Consider the following 14,084-nt stretch of genomic DNA (forward strand, 5'->3'; position numbering starts at 1 on the left):
CATACCACGGTCCAAATCACTGAGATCACATTTTTTCCCCATTCTGATGGTTGATGGGAACATTAACTGAAGCACCTGACCTGTATCTGCGTTATTTTATGCACTGCACTGCTGCCACATGATTGGCTGTTTAGATAATCACATGGATGACTGTTGGTGCCAGATGGGCTGGTTTGATTATTTCTGTAACTGCTGATCTCCTGGGATTTTCACACACAACAGTCTCTAGAATTTACTCAGAATGGTGCCAAAAACAAAAAAACATCCAGTGAGCGGCAGTTCTGTGGACGGAAATGCCTTGTTGATGAGAGAGGTCAACATAGAATGGTAACTCAGATAAACGCTCTGTACAATTGTGGTGAGAAGAATAGCTTCTCAGAATACTATTCTGAGATGCGGGTTGGCGCTGTTTTGGCGGCACAAGGGAGACCTACACAACATTAGGTTTTAATGTTGTGGCTGATCGGTGTATATATAAATATATATTCAGAAGAAAAAAAACTTTAACCCTTGTGCGAACTTTGGGACGTTTTTCTCTTTAATTTTTGTTTTTTCTATCATTTTGGCTGTGTTAATGCCAATGGATAGTTCAACCTCAGTTCCTATATACATCGATAATATACTGTGTACACAAAATAGTTCCACTCAGGACCTTAAGGACAATAATGTCCTCATTGAAACCCATTAAAACTGCAATATTTGATCCCAGTGCAATTAAAGCATAAAATCATGAATTCTATGATATCATGCTTTCTTCAAAATTTACATTTTTTTATATTCTCCAACAGATGGTGCCATTTTTCTCATGTTTAGCCTATGGAGCAAATACATGCTTTTTTCCTGTTTTCTGTTTGCTGTATAATAGAGCACTGCAGGCCAACTGAATAAATGATGCAGCTAAATTGTGTGGGTGTGCTGATATGGATGTTAGTGTGCGTTTTGTATGTGTGTGTGTGTGTGTGTGTGTGTGTGTGTGTGTGTGAAAAAACAAAAGTGGCATCATGTAAACAAACTGGAATTTAAATGGTTAAAATCCTGAAAATAAATGAATATTTGGTAGTTATGATCAGGACTGATGTTGGTTAAAAAATTTAAGTCAGTGAAAGTGGAAAATAATATTAATATTTAATATTTTTATGGCAGTTTGACATGGACATTTTTGTCTTCTAAGGTCCTGAGTGTGTTGTGTTTTTTTGTTTTGTTTGTTTTTTTAAATCTGACACTGCACAAAAAATAATGCATCAAAATCAATGTTGTTATTAATCATTGACATATCCCAGACTGTGATTTTATTTGTCCTCTAAGGACCTTTGAGTAACTTTTTTTTTATTGACGCACAAGGGTTAATTAAGCAATAACGCATGAGAGGCCATGCTTTATTGGGAATATAGTCATTAACAATAACACAATTTTGCCTCTATCATTCTCTGCATTGTTTTAATGTGGGTGTCCTGCTCACTTTGTGTCTCCACTACGGTTTATGTGGTAAAAATCTGTTACTCTACTCACTCAGTACGTTTACATGCACTTTAAATGTTTTATTAAGGTGTGACTAAAACAATAATCTTTATAAAATGTCATGAAATCAGTTTAGTCCAACTGACTAAAATATTAAGGTGTTTGTAGCTCAAATATGTTCAGCAGGTATACACCTTAGTAAGACCATAAAGGCTGATTTATACTTCTACATCAAACCTACACTGTAACTTCATGTTGGTCTGCATTCATAGTTCTGCGTTATTGTGTGTGTGTGTGTGTGTGTGTCGTTCTGCGAGTACAGTAGTGTATTGAGAGAAAATGTTTTCATTTGAGAAATAATTACACATTTCAGAAATAAAAGCAATATAACTTGAGGATTAAAATATATGTATTAAACTATTGTAGAATGAAAAATTAGTTCATCAGTGTAAACATGTTGACATGTGGGTTCATATTATCGATTATAAATGTGGCCTGCTATGAAGAGAGAAAATAAATGCATTATAGGCTACTGTATGCTTGCTCCTGTGTCGCTTAAAGAATAATAAATATTTGAAAGAGTGTGATATAGACAGATAGATAAATACATTAAAAAAAAAAAAAAAAATCACTCTTTCAAATCCGTCAAATTCACTTCAGAAGTGATTAAATCGTTCAGCTCATCCTTACTACTCAGATTAAAGGCCAATTTACACAAATACGAGTTGAAAAGGTTTCAGGTATTATATTAATTATTGAAAAATGACCTTTTTGTTTGTGTGTGTGTGTGTGTGTGTGTGTGTGTTACTATGTGTAGTTCAAATTTAATGCTGAACTTGCAATTTTTAATGCCAGGATAATATAACACAAGGTAGTCATAAACACAATAATGCTGTACATTAAGATAAACACCGAGTATATTGTAAAATATGAGGCATCAGCATAGATAATGTATAAACAATTAAAAAAAAAAGCATGTGTTCACAGTTTTAATAACTTATTTATCATTTAATTACTGCATATTTGCATTGATTTTTTTATAGCCTACACCTGGAATATACATCTATCCGGTGTCATGTTTATGCATAACAATAATACATGCTCATTATATTATTAGTAATAAAAAATAGCAACACAGTTCTTTTAATACTTACGTGATTAACTAGTGACTTCACTCACTGAATCTGCTTTAGTTTGGAATCTTTCCACTGTGTGTTCCCCGCGAAACAATGTTTACATGCGTAGATTTTTGTCAGTCCCAATCAACTATTTTATGCAATTCGACTGAAAAAGCGAAGAACGACTTTTTTGGGCGTTGTTTTACTTCTCTTTGTTTCTCAGCAGACTGGTGAGCTGTCACTCACAGTCGCAGCATTATGACATCAATGCATTCTTTCTTGGCGATTCTCATTTTATGTGCACATTGCCACCTACTGGGCTATTGTGCAATCATGTTCTTTTTTCATTTCCTTTCTCTTTGTTTACTTCTCTCTGCTTTAATCCCCATCTCCCTTTCTTCCCTATGTTTACATACAGTATATAATATTTACCTTTGCCTATTTCTTCCCATTCTGATTTCTTTTCTGAAATTCCTAAATCATGAATTTACATACATTTTCCATACGTTACATACTAATTCTGCAATTTATCTGCTAAAGAATTTATGACCCACGCAAAACTCCTTCCATACTACCAGGAATTATTTAAAACCTCAGTAGCATTTTGCAGGGGCATTTCTACACTTGCCTCATTAGTGTGACAGGAAAGTTTGTTTCCTGAGGTTAGACACTTCTTCACAACAAATAAACAACTTTTATGAAAATTGATGGAAAAAGTTTGTGTAAAGCCATCTGTTTTCAAACACAGAAACACTGTTTTCATGTACAGACCATATTATAAAGGGCATGTCTTGCGGTGAATTAGGGTTAGGGCTAGGGTTAGGGTTTGCAAAGTAATTGCACTATAGGTATATGGGTTATTGGTATGACAAAAATAACCAGATTGTTTTTGTCTTTATTTCATCCGATAACTCACATATTGGAGTTATCGACAGGTTACGAACACCATAACACTATTTTAGTGTCTTTAACCAAAATTCCATCTTTGAAATTTACACAAATTTCACATGATAAGGATTCTGAAGACCCTCTCTTCTCAGCTTTGCTCACTGTGACAACTTTGTGCAGTTCTTCTTTAAATATCTTTGTAGAGTACTTTGTAGGCTGAAACTCTTTCCACATGAAAAGCAGCTGTATGGCTTCTCTCCAGTATGAACTCTCACATGCGGTTTCATGTTCACTAACATGGTGAAACTCTTTCCACAATACGAGCGCTTGTAAGGCTTTTCTACAGTATGAATTATTTTGTGCCGTTTCACGGTGCTGATTTGGACGAAGTTTTTGCCACACTCTGAGCATACATGATCTTTCTTAGTGATATGTATTTTTTAGGTGCGGTTAAAACTCTTTTCGCAAAGAGAACACAACAAAGGTTTCTTATTATCATGCATTATCAAGAGAAAACGCTTCTCTCCAGTGTGAATCCTCATGTGCTTAGTAAGGTTTACTTTCTATATGAAACTTTTTCCACACTGAGTGCATGTGAAAGGCTTTTCTCTCCAGTGTGAATTCTCGTGTGAATCTTAAGGTTTCCTTTTCTGGAGAAACTCTTTCCACACTGAAGGCACATGGAAGAATTTTCTGCTTTTGTTCTTTTTGGTTTGAAATTCATCTTAGCCTGTGGATAAGTGTACAATCTTTCTCCAGTAATGAAGTTAACAGGTTTCTGATCCTCTTCATTCAGTTCTTGACTTTCCTCTTTCACTTTCATCAGGTCTAAAATAGATAAAACTGTGAAAAAACAAATACAAGTGAGAAATAAAAATCAATAAAGGAAGAACAGAAGAGCAAGTTATATTTTTATGTCATCTTAATTTAAAGGTTAATTTTGTTATTGTCATGTTCATTATACTGGAATAGGTGACAAAGTTTTACGCACACTTCTGACTGAAAACATATTGCTTCCTAGTGCGCTCTAGTGCCTTCCGTCTCGCACTATGCAAAACTTTTGACCAGAGGATGTTTGCCTACACACAAGCCTGCAGAGGTCATAAGTGGTCACTATGGCAGTGACATACAGTATACTTTGAGTGTGGATGGAGTGAGTCCTGCATCCAAACCCTCTTGCATAAAGGAGAGTTTCGTCTGCACAGGGCAATGAAAGTCACCATTTAAAGGCATACAGCCACCTTGTTGAGGGGGCCTTAGCCTTTAGTATGATGCCCAGCACCAGTTGTGACAACTCTACTGTGTCACACGAGACCCATTCAGAGGCTAGACATGCAGTTTCCATAGCCCTGGCTGAGGATGCCAGATCGTGCCTCGAGCTTGCGACAGCAGATCTGTAGCACTGGGCTTGACAAGTGACTGAAGAGAATGACCATAAGTCTATATACTTTAATCTGAATAAAACTGCATGAAATCTGTCTGTCTATCGATCTCCTCCGCTGTGTTTCAGTACTATGGACAGCACCTACAACAGTACAACTTTACAGCCCGGCTTGTAAAGATACATAAAAATCCATCAAACATACCAAAGCTGCTCATCATTTGAAGACAAAGTCCATCCTCCTTTATTTATAAAGATTTCAATGACACGGTTGTACAGTACATCGGTGCGTTTCAGTTCCGATAAAAGGTCCTTCTCGATTGCCATGGAGGCCAGTGATGACAGTCGAGCCTGACCAGTCTTATTTCTTGAATACGTTTTAATGCATTTTAGAGCTGAAAATGTCCGCTCAACAGAGGCAGTAGATACTGGGATGGTCACCACCAAACATGCCAATGCGTAAAGTTGACGCATGCTCCCACATAGATCTTTCTGCTGAAGGAAAGCGAGGAGGTCCGCAGGGCTTTTTCCTTCAAAATCAGTCATGGCATACATTACAGTCAGTTCTGTTTTAAGCCTGGGCAGGTCAAAGAGTGTTCCGTGGCTCTGCGTTAAGCTGGAGAAGGCCACATCCGGGAATTTTTCCAGTATGTCTGAAATTGCTGAGGGTCGAGGAGGGAAAGAAACATGACTTTCTCGTGGTCTTTAAACCGGTTCCGTATCTGGGCAAGGATGTTGTCCAAAATGTCACTGTGGAGTTTCTGGTACCTTGCGCGAATGTCCCCCTACGCTTGGCCTCTCCGTGTGCTTGGCGCACCTGTTTCGTGCAAAGTAGATTCATAAATCTCACCAAATTGCCCTCGCTCCCTCTCAATGGTGTCACAAAACTCATCCATTCTTGCCAGACAGAATTGTACATCGAGTGTTTTGTTCTGCAATATTCCAAAAAGCACATCCAAATACTTTTGCTTTGGAAAGCAAAAAACAAAACTAAAAATCATCCAGATGTGCGCTGTCAGCACAGCACACAGAATCCTCGTCGTACTCATCATGGTGTTCTAATATGTGCTCTAATAGCCCCTTTAGGGCAATTCAGGTTTGCAAACCCAGCATGGCTCCAAACACCATATCGGTCGGTTGCAAATAACAGACATTCCCAGCAATACAATTTGCAATGTTCCTTCAACGCTGTAAGCCAGGTGTACCTTTCGTAGTTGCTCGATTGAAAGTGCCACACAAATCCTTTCCCTGGCTGGGACAGGCCTGCTAACTGCGGGGTTAGTCGACCCTTTCACACAATTTCCAGTTTTTCTTGAAAGGTCCTTCTCGAAAAAGGCTTTGCCAGTAAATCCGCCCCAAATCCATTTCTTCTCCTCCTTCATCCATTGTGCATTTAAAAAAAAAACAACAGGGCTAAGTAAAAATCTAAAGCACTACATCAAAAAATATAAACATCACATGAAAGAATGTTTACGTGCTAGCTAGTTGTACTTCAGTTTCAGTTAGCTAATCCTCCTCCTCCGATCATGCCACGTGAAAAATGCTGACGAAGGTGGCTAGGCCTGCTAGAAGGCTCCGGCGGGTCAAAGAATACGCCCAACATGGCAAACTCGAAATCTGATTGGTTAAAGAAGATCGTCCCCATTTACATTAACAGCAGAGGGGATTCACTTGAAATTCTGAAGGCCTCAGGGTATATTTTTCACCCGGAGACAGCACAGTGGAAAATCTGATTGGATAAAAGCTCTAATTTAAATGAGCTGCACTGGAAGTAGTGCAAGTTGCGCTGCACAAATGAGGGAGAGAGTAGCAATGAATTGACGTTAATACTATTAATAGACTGATGGGAACGAACTTTGTAAAATACATATAGCATTAATGAAATATATATTAAATTATAAAAATATAATTTTCTGATTCTGACAATCTCTAGGCCAGCAGAGAAGGCCTTGCTGGCCCTGACAGCCCACCTCTGCTGTCCATGTTGTCATAATTGTCTTGGTTGACAAAAATGTACAGGGTTGCTCTGTGCAAGTGTCACATACATCCAGTTTCTGGTAAAAAAAACAAAACAAAAAAACAGGATTTTTGACCATATTATTTTGCTATGGTGGACAGGCACCAGCAAAGCCCCTAAAACGTATTCTGGAAATAAGCCCAAAAAATCTTTTTCAAAAGTGACCATTTTCATATGCAACTCTGAGGAAAAATAAGTCCAAAGTCTCTAATAATAAGTGGGTTTGTCAACTATGCCTATCAGATGCAGAATTACCATAGTGCACTAGCCAAGCACGCGATTAGCTGCTGCTGTAATCCATCATGCGATCAATCCGCCGCGATAAGGACCACTGTACTCATTTATGCGTTCGGTTAGAGTTGAGGTATGAATAAACTCTTACACCCGGTCTACACTAGGCACATCCATTGATGTGACACAACAGCTTGAGGCTGTCTACACTGGATGCATCAACATGAACGATCTAAACTGTTTATTTGTGTTGTTGGCAGTATTAGCGACAGCACGTGTAGTGCAAAATGGAACAGGCTTTCAGTCTGGCTTTAAAAAGGGACACTTAATGGAGACTGCCTTCTTGTCAGTAGCGCAAACCCTGCGATGGGCAAGAGCAAACTTGATAGGGTGTGATTTACTGTGGGGTAAAACAAATCCTGGTTACTAATGTGGAAAATGAAAATAAATATAAAATAGATTTAGCTATTTTTAAGGAAAGTTTGTATGTGTGTGTGTGTGTGTATTTGTATGTGTTTTCCACTTCAAATAAATGCAAAAATTCTAAAATTGATTACATTAAAACTGGTGGTAAATGTATCAATATATCAATACATAGCCTAGGAATAAACAACAGTATGAAGGCTACCTACAAATTACACTAAATACTTTAATGTAAAATGTCATGTGGGGAAGTCCGTGACAACTTTTAATAGATTTCATAAACAAACTCTAATATTAGACTACATTACTGTAATATAATATTGAATGATTACTATTGAATATGCTAATTTTATTGTAGTACAACAGTGCTATTTCTGTTGTAATTTTGGTAACACTTTGAAATAAGGTTACATTTGTTTACATTACAACATTAGTTAAAATGAACTTACAATGAACAATACTTTTACAGCATTAATTAATCTTTGTTAACATTAATTTCAACATATACTAACACATTTTTAAAATCAAAAGTAGAATATGTTAACATTAATGCACTACAAACTACTGTAACATGAACGATGAACAATTTTAATGTTATTTAATAACATTTAAACATTAATAAATACTTTAAAAAACATTTTGTTCATTGTTAGTTTACAGTATGATACCTAATGCAATTATTAATGTTAACAAATGTAACCTTATTATAAGTGCTACCATAATTTCTTTACATTCAAACACGTTGGTCCTGTTGAACCCTCAAGTCTTTTTTGATGGTAAACTATAGACTTTGTATTTTTTGGTGAAATACCACTTCCTCCTCTTCTGTGCCCCACGTTATTACAAGAATATTTTGAATTACGTGAAAATAAAAGTGATCTCGTAGCACTTTCAAAACTTAAGCATATTCCAAACCTTCAAAACCTAACTGTGAAAATCAAGCATTTTCTAAACTTTCAAGACTCTGTACGAACTCTGAGCTTAACTTTGCTGCTAACATCTCATCAACTGCCCGGTCTTGCAGGTTTGCGCTTTACAACATCAGGAAAATCAGACCTTTCCTGTCTGAATATGCTACATAGCTCCTGATTCAAACTCTGGTCATTTCAAGGCTGGACTACTGTAATGCCCTGTTGTCTGATATTGTTCTGTGAGCACACAAAATGGTCTTACTTTTTAACAAAAAATAAAATTATTCTTTGTCTGTTTCTTTCTTCTGTGCTAGTATCTGTACTACTCTAGCCACTGCGAGAACTTGGCAGTATAATACTAAATATATTGCTGACTTTTGTATGACAAACTGCTTGCTTTGTTCCTTATATGTAAGTCACTTTGGATAAAAGTGTCTGCTAAATGACTAAATGTAATGTAAATGTAAAATATAAATGTAATTGACTACTCTTCTCCTATTGTCCCATATACAATGACCATAAATATAAACAACACAAATTAAACTAACATTTATAGGCTTGGAACTAAATGGAATTTTCATGCAAATGGGAAACATCTGGAAGGAATGTAACACTTTTTGTCCATCCAAATAAACAGTTCTAAAACTTTCAAATTCTGAAAAGGTAGCAACATCTCTGTAGTGTGCAGTAAATACTGTTACATTAAATGTGTGGTTATAATGCAGCCTTGATGTGAAGTAAAAGGAGTTCAAATGTTACAACCTACCACAATACCAGGTTAAGTTGTAACAATATATGAAAAAAATAAAAATAATAAAAAATAAAAATTAACAGATCTACAATGTAACAGATTTAAAGAACAAACTAAAAAATATACATGGCTGTGTTTATGTGGTCAAAAGGAAATGAGGAAATTGACATGAAATGTCTGGGTTACAGTGTATGAGAAATATTAAGCATACTATAGACCAATGTACAAAGCACAGATCTTTCTATGTAAATCACATTCCTCATGACATTCAGTACTTGATTTCACTTCAAAAAGCACACCACAGTAAACAGTGACATCAATTGTCAGCATTTTGCCTAGAAAAATAACACACAACTGCTTGACAAACATGCAGCAGCTGTTCTACTCTCTCCAGTGCCATGGGAATGCCGGTTGCATTCAGTTCTGCTGGCTCCTCCTCTTCCTACATTGAAGCATCCAAAATGTTATCGCCCTCTGATGCGCAAAAGTTATGTAGGACACAGCAGCTGCTAACAATTGTTGGAACCCTTGATATGCTCAATTCCATCCTCTTCAGCAGACACCTCAATCTCCTCTTTAGCGTTCAAAGGCACATTCAACAGTCTTGTGTGCACGGCTCAATCAGTAGTTGATGTGCCTCACTTCTCTGATTAGATGTTAATTGTCTGGAAATCCCTTCATCAGCCAGCTCAAGAGAGGGTAGGCAGGGTCACAAAGAAGCATAATAGGAACCTGCGCACCTTCAGATTCCTGTGTGACCTACAGACAAAAATGAAGAATGAAACTGGGAGCCTCGGCAACAAGTAAAAGTGAATATAAAAATAATCAGTTAAACAGTAATGTCACCTACAGATGCCTACACCAATGGGAAACGTTTGTCATTCTTTGCCAGTTGGAACTGGGTGGATTTTCGTACCACTTGTGCATCATGCACACTGCCAGTCCATCCCACATTGATACTGGAAAACTTACTGAGGACAAACCAGTCATAAAACAGACTTGTTAACTTACTGGGATATACAAATAGACTAGCTGTTTATTAATATATGGATTTGTGTAACTGCATAACTTTACTTACCGGAAGTGGTGGTCTACAATTGCTTGTAATATGATGAAGTTACTTTCTTTATTATTAAAAGTCTTTTTAAATCATCACAGGATGAAGTAACAGGGATATGGGAACCATTAATAGCTCCGGCACATTGAGGGAATCCCCACCTATCCTCACAGCCATCCACAATCACCTGAATTTTTCCCCCATAGGCAAAATTAATACAATGACTTTGTAGTGTGCGTCTGGCAAACACACATCTCCCACAAACAACAGTGCACAGATGCTTTACCAAGGCTAAAAAACTAGTCTAAACTTCTGAAATCAGTGCCTCAAAATCTAAAAAAGCCCATGCACAAGACTTCACACAGAATCTCCAATATTGTTTGCTAAAAACACATGCAGTAAAATACTGACTTAATATTTGTGCGCGAGTGACAATCGCAGACATGCCTATGCACCCTCCCCTTGAAGAAATGCAGTCACAAGTGGACAAAGGAGATGCATTTAAATACCAGGTGCATACAATTTTGTGGTTTGGTTGATATTAAATACTGGGTGTATACGGGAAGAGGGTTCATTGTATAATGTTGATCAAAATCAAATCAACTGTGACAAATGAATAATACATTAATTGAACCCCAATTTAATTTGACTCTTTTTATGAGATATGCGGTTAATTCTGTCAATCTGATGTTAATGACATAAAATCTGGTAGATAATCTGTTTATACAAGGTTATGATAATTTATACCACTGCAAAAATCATAATTGTCTTGCTCAGTATTTTGTCCTGTTTTCCAGTGAAAATATCTAAACATTAAATAAAACAAGATATATTTACTTGACAAACAATACGGCATAAGAAACTGTCTTGTTTTCAGAAGAATCTGACTAAATTAAGTGAACTTTATGCTTAAAACAAGACAAAAATCTGCCAGTGGGTAAAAAAAATTTTTTTTTCCCTTTTGAATCAAGTTCATTTTACTTACCCCATTGGTAAATATATATATTTTTCCTTTTAAGCTTAAACCTCATTAAATTTAGTCTCAAAACAAGACTTTATATCTTATGCCAGGGGTTTTCAAAGTGTGGGGCATGCCTCCCCAGGGGGGCACTAGAGCATGTCAGGGGAGGTGTGGAAAGAGTGGTAAAAAAATATAAAATAATATAATAATAATAATAATAATATATATATATATATATATATATATATATATATATATATATATATATGAGTTTAACTATTAAATTATATTAAAACAATTATTTAAACAGTTCTGAAAATAATAAGCAAAAAAATATATATCTAGAATCTTTGTGAAGATTCTCTGCTACTTGTCAAGTCCGCCAATATAGCAGACGTATTACAAAGGAGCGGTTTCTGAGACCATCAAATGCAAATCCTTCAGTTTCAGGGGTCAAAGCCAAAAGACAATGATACGATGAGCAGTATTTAAGTTTAGGATTTACATGGACAGAATCAGTTGATGAACCACGACCTTTATGTGTCATTTGTCAGGAGAGTTTAGCTAATGACAGCATGACACCAAGCATGCTGAGGATTGACGAATCTACTGATGTGGCCAGCAGCGCACAGCTGTTAACATATGTGAGGTATGTAGTGTAGCCACCCATCCCGTAAAATGTTTATATATATGTACACACACACACACACACACACACACAGGCGGCCAAAAGTTTGGAATAATGGCATTCAACTGATCACAAAGTATAGTCAGGACATAGTCAGCACCATCACTATTTGAAAAAAGTCATTTTTGATCAAATCTAGACAGGCCCCATTTCCAGTAGCCATCACTCCACCACCTTATCCTTGAGTAATCATGCTAAATTGATCAGTTGGTGCTAGAAAATCACTTGCCATTATATCAAACACAGTTGAAAGCTATTTGGTTCGTTAAATGAAGCTTAACATTGTCTTTGTGTTTGAGTTGCCACAGTATGCAATAGACTGGCATGTCTTAATGTCAATATTAGGTCAAAAATGGCAAAAACAGAAAAAGCTTTCTCTAGAAACTCATCAGTCAATCATTGTTTTGAGGAATTAAGGCTATACAATGCTTGAAATTATCAAAAAACTGAAGATTTCATACAAATGTGTACACTACAGTCTTCAAAGACAAAGGACAACTGGCTCTAACAAGGACAGAAAGAGATGTGGAAGGCCAGATGTACAACTAAACAAGAGGATAAGTACATCAGAGTCTCTAGTTTGAGAAATAGACACCTCACATGTCCTCAGCTGACAGCTTCATTGAATTCTACCCGCTCAACACCAGTTTCATGTACAACAGTAAAGAGAAGACTCAGGGGTGCAGGCCTTATGGGAAGAATAGAAAGAAAAAGCCACTTTTGAAACAGAAAACAAAAAGAAAAGGTTAGAGTGGGCAAAGACACAAACACTGGACAACAGATAATTGGAAAAGAGTGTTATGGATCTTAACCCCATTGAGCTTTTGTGGGATCAGCTAGACTGTAAGGTGTGTGAGAAGTGCCCGACAAGACAGCCTCATCTATGACAAGTGCTACAGGAAGCGTGGGGTGAAATGTCATTGCTGCATGTAGAGGATTTTTTGATGAGAACTCTTTGAAGTAGTTTAAGTAAACAAATTCAAACTGTAATAGTCATTTTTCACGTTATTAACGTCCTGACTATACATTGTGATCAACTGAATGCCACTTTGGTGAATAAAAGTACCAACTGTCAGAAGGGAGGCCCACTGTCTTTGACTTTGAAAACACCTGTCTTATGCCATTTTGCATGTTAAGTAAATATGTCTTGTTTTAACCCATATGTTGTATTCTGGTCATTTTGACCTGGACAAGACTTTTCTTTTTCACTTAATCCAATTGGAATAAAGTTCCTTGACTTTGTTCACATATGGTACCTGAAAACACACAAAACAGTGGACCATTTTCATTACATTTTAATGGTTTTATTTAACTTTGTTACACTTGTGTTCCTGGTCAAAAATTAGACTACAAAATACAGAAATATTAAGTGCTCAGGAGCATCCCAATAATTTAGATGAGCACATATGTGGATGTGTGTTTGCACACACAAAGTCCACTGACATGCGCGCACACACACACACACACATATACAAATACACACACGCATCGTGTGTAAAGAGCCCTCTTGTGCATCTTATTTCCATGTACACTCTGTGAGGAATACTGATCATTTTATGTTGCAACTGGGCTCGATTGAATTGGGATAGTCTGCTGTAAGTTACAATATTTCATTGTCTATGTTATATGTATGTTTCAGGAAGTAATAAGTAAAAACATTACAAAAAGACACTTCTGTTTATTATATTTATGTGTGTCTGTGGGAATTTCATACACTAAAACTCCCTGCCGTTTGGCCTCTGAGTGAAACTAATTTACTCATTGCATTCTACTAATTGAGACCTTTCCAACAATATATAACACATGGCTATCTAATTTTTGTTTATGGTTTTACCAACTCTGAATATACTGTAATTGTTGTGATAAATTTGCAAATGATGAGAACCAAACAGTTCTAATTTGTCAACAAATTAAAAAGCATTATTAAAAAATGTGTAGGATCTGCTACACGCTTTGCAAAGTCCAGATTCTAGGCTTTAAAACGTCACCTGTTTTCTTCAGATCAAGCAAGTGGTTATTAATTTATTACGCCACAGGGAATTCCCTAAAATTGCATCATTTTTTTTAAATATGTTCAAAAAAGGTCTACAAAACCTGTCATAATTACTAAAAATGAAGTTGCAAAAAAAATCTAATGCAATATCTTGTGAAAATATAAGCAATGTGAGAGATTTATAAACAAAATTAGTTGGCCGGGAAC

At 36.4% G+C, this 14,084-nt stretch overlaps 1 protein-coding gene and 1 long non-coding RNA gene across 6 annotated transcripts in view; both read right to left on the reverse strand.

Annotated features, from left to right (window-relative positions):
* The window catches only part of LOC127442891 (gastrula zinc finger protein XlCGF8.2DB-like), a 295,005-nt gene that overhangs the window by 267,728 nt on the left and 13,193 nt on the right, over positions 1 to 14,084 (reverse strand). For 4 of the 5 annotated variants that reach the window (XM_051701214.1, XM_051701215.1, XM_051701216.1 and 1 more), the window contains exon 1: positions 2,613 to 2,824. The exons of the other annotated variant lie outside the window; for it this stretch is intronic. The gene's annotated coding sequence lies outside the window, so the exon portion shown is untranslated. Of the gene's footprint in view, positions 1 to 2,612; positions 2,825 to 14,084 lie in introns of those variants that run through there. 5 annotated transcript variants of the gene reach the window in all.
* LOC127442999 (uncharacterized) lies at positions 9,311 to 11,241 on the reverse strand. Its single transcript, XR_007897578.1, has 3 exons — positions 10,257 to 11,241; positions 10,029 to 10,149; positions 9,311 to 9,937 (listed from the first exon to the last, which is right to left on the reverse strand). It is a non-coding gene; the product is annotated as an uncharacterized LOC127442999 (long non-coding RNA).

This window comes from Myxocyprinus asiaticus, chromosome 6, assembly GCF_019703515.2.
Source record: "Myxocyprinus asiaticus isolate MX2 ecotype Aquarium Trade chromosome 6, UBuf_Myxa_2, whole genome shotgun sequence".
NCBI classification, from domain to species: Eukaryota; Metazoa; Chordata; class Actinopteri; order Cypriniformes; family Catostomidae; genus Myxocyprinus; species Myxocyprinus asiaticus.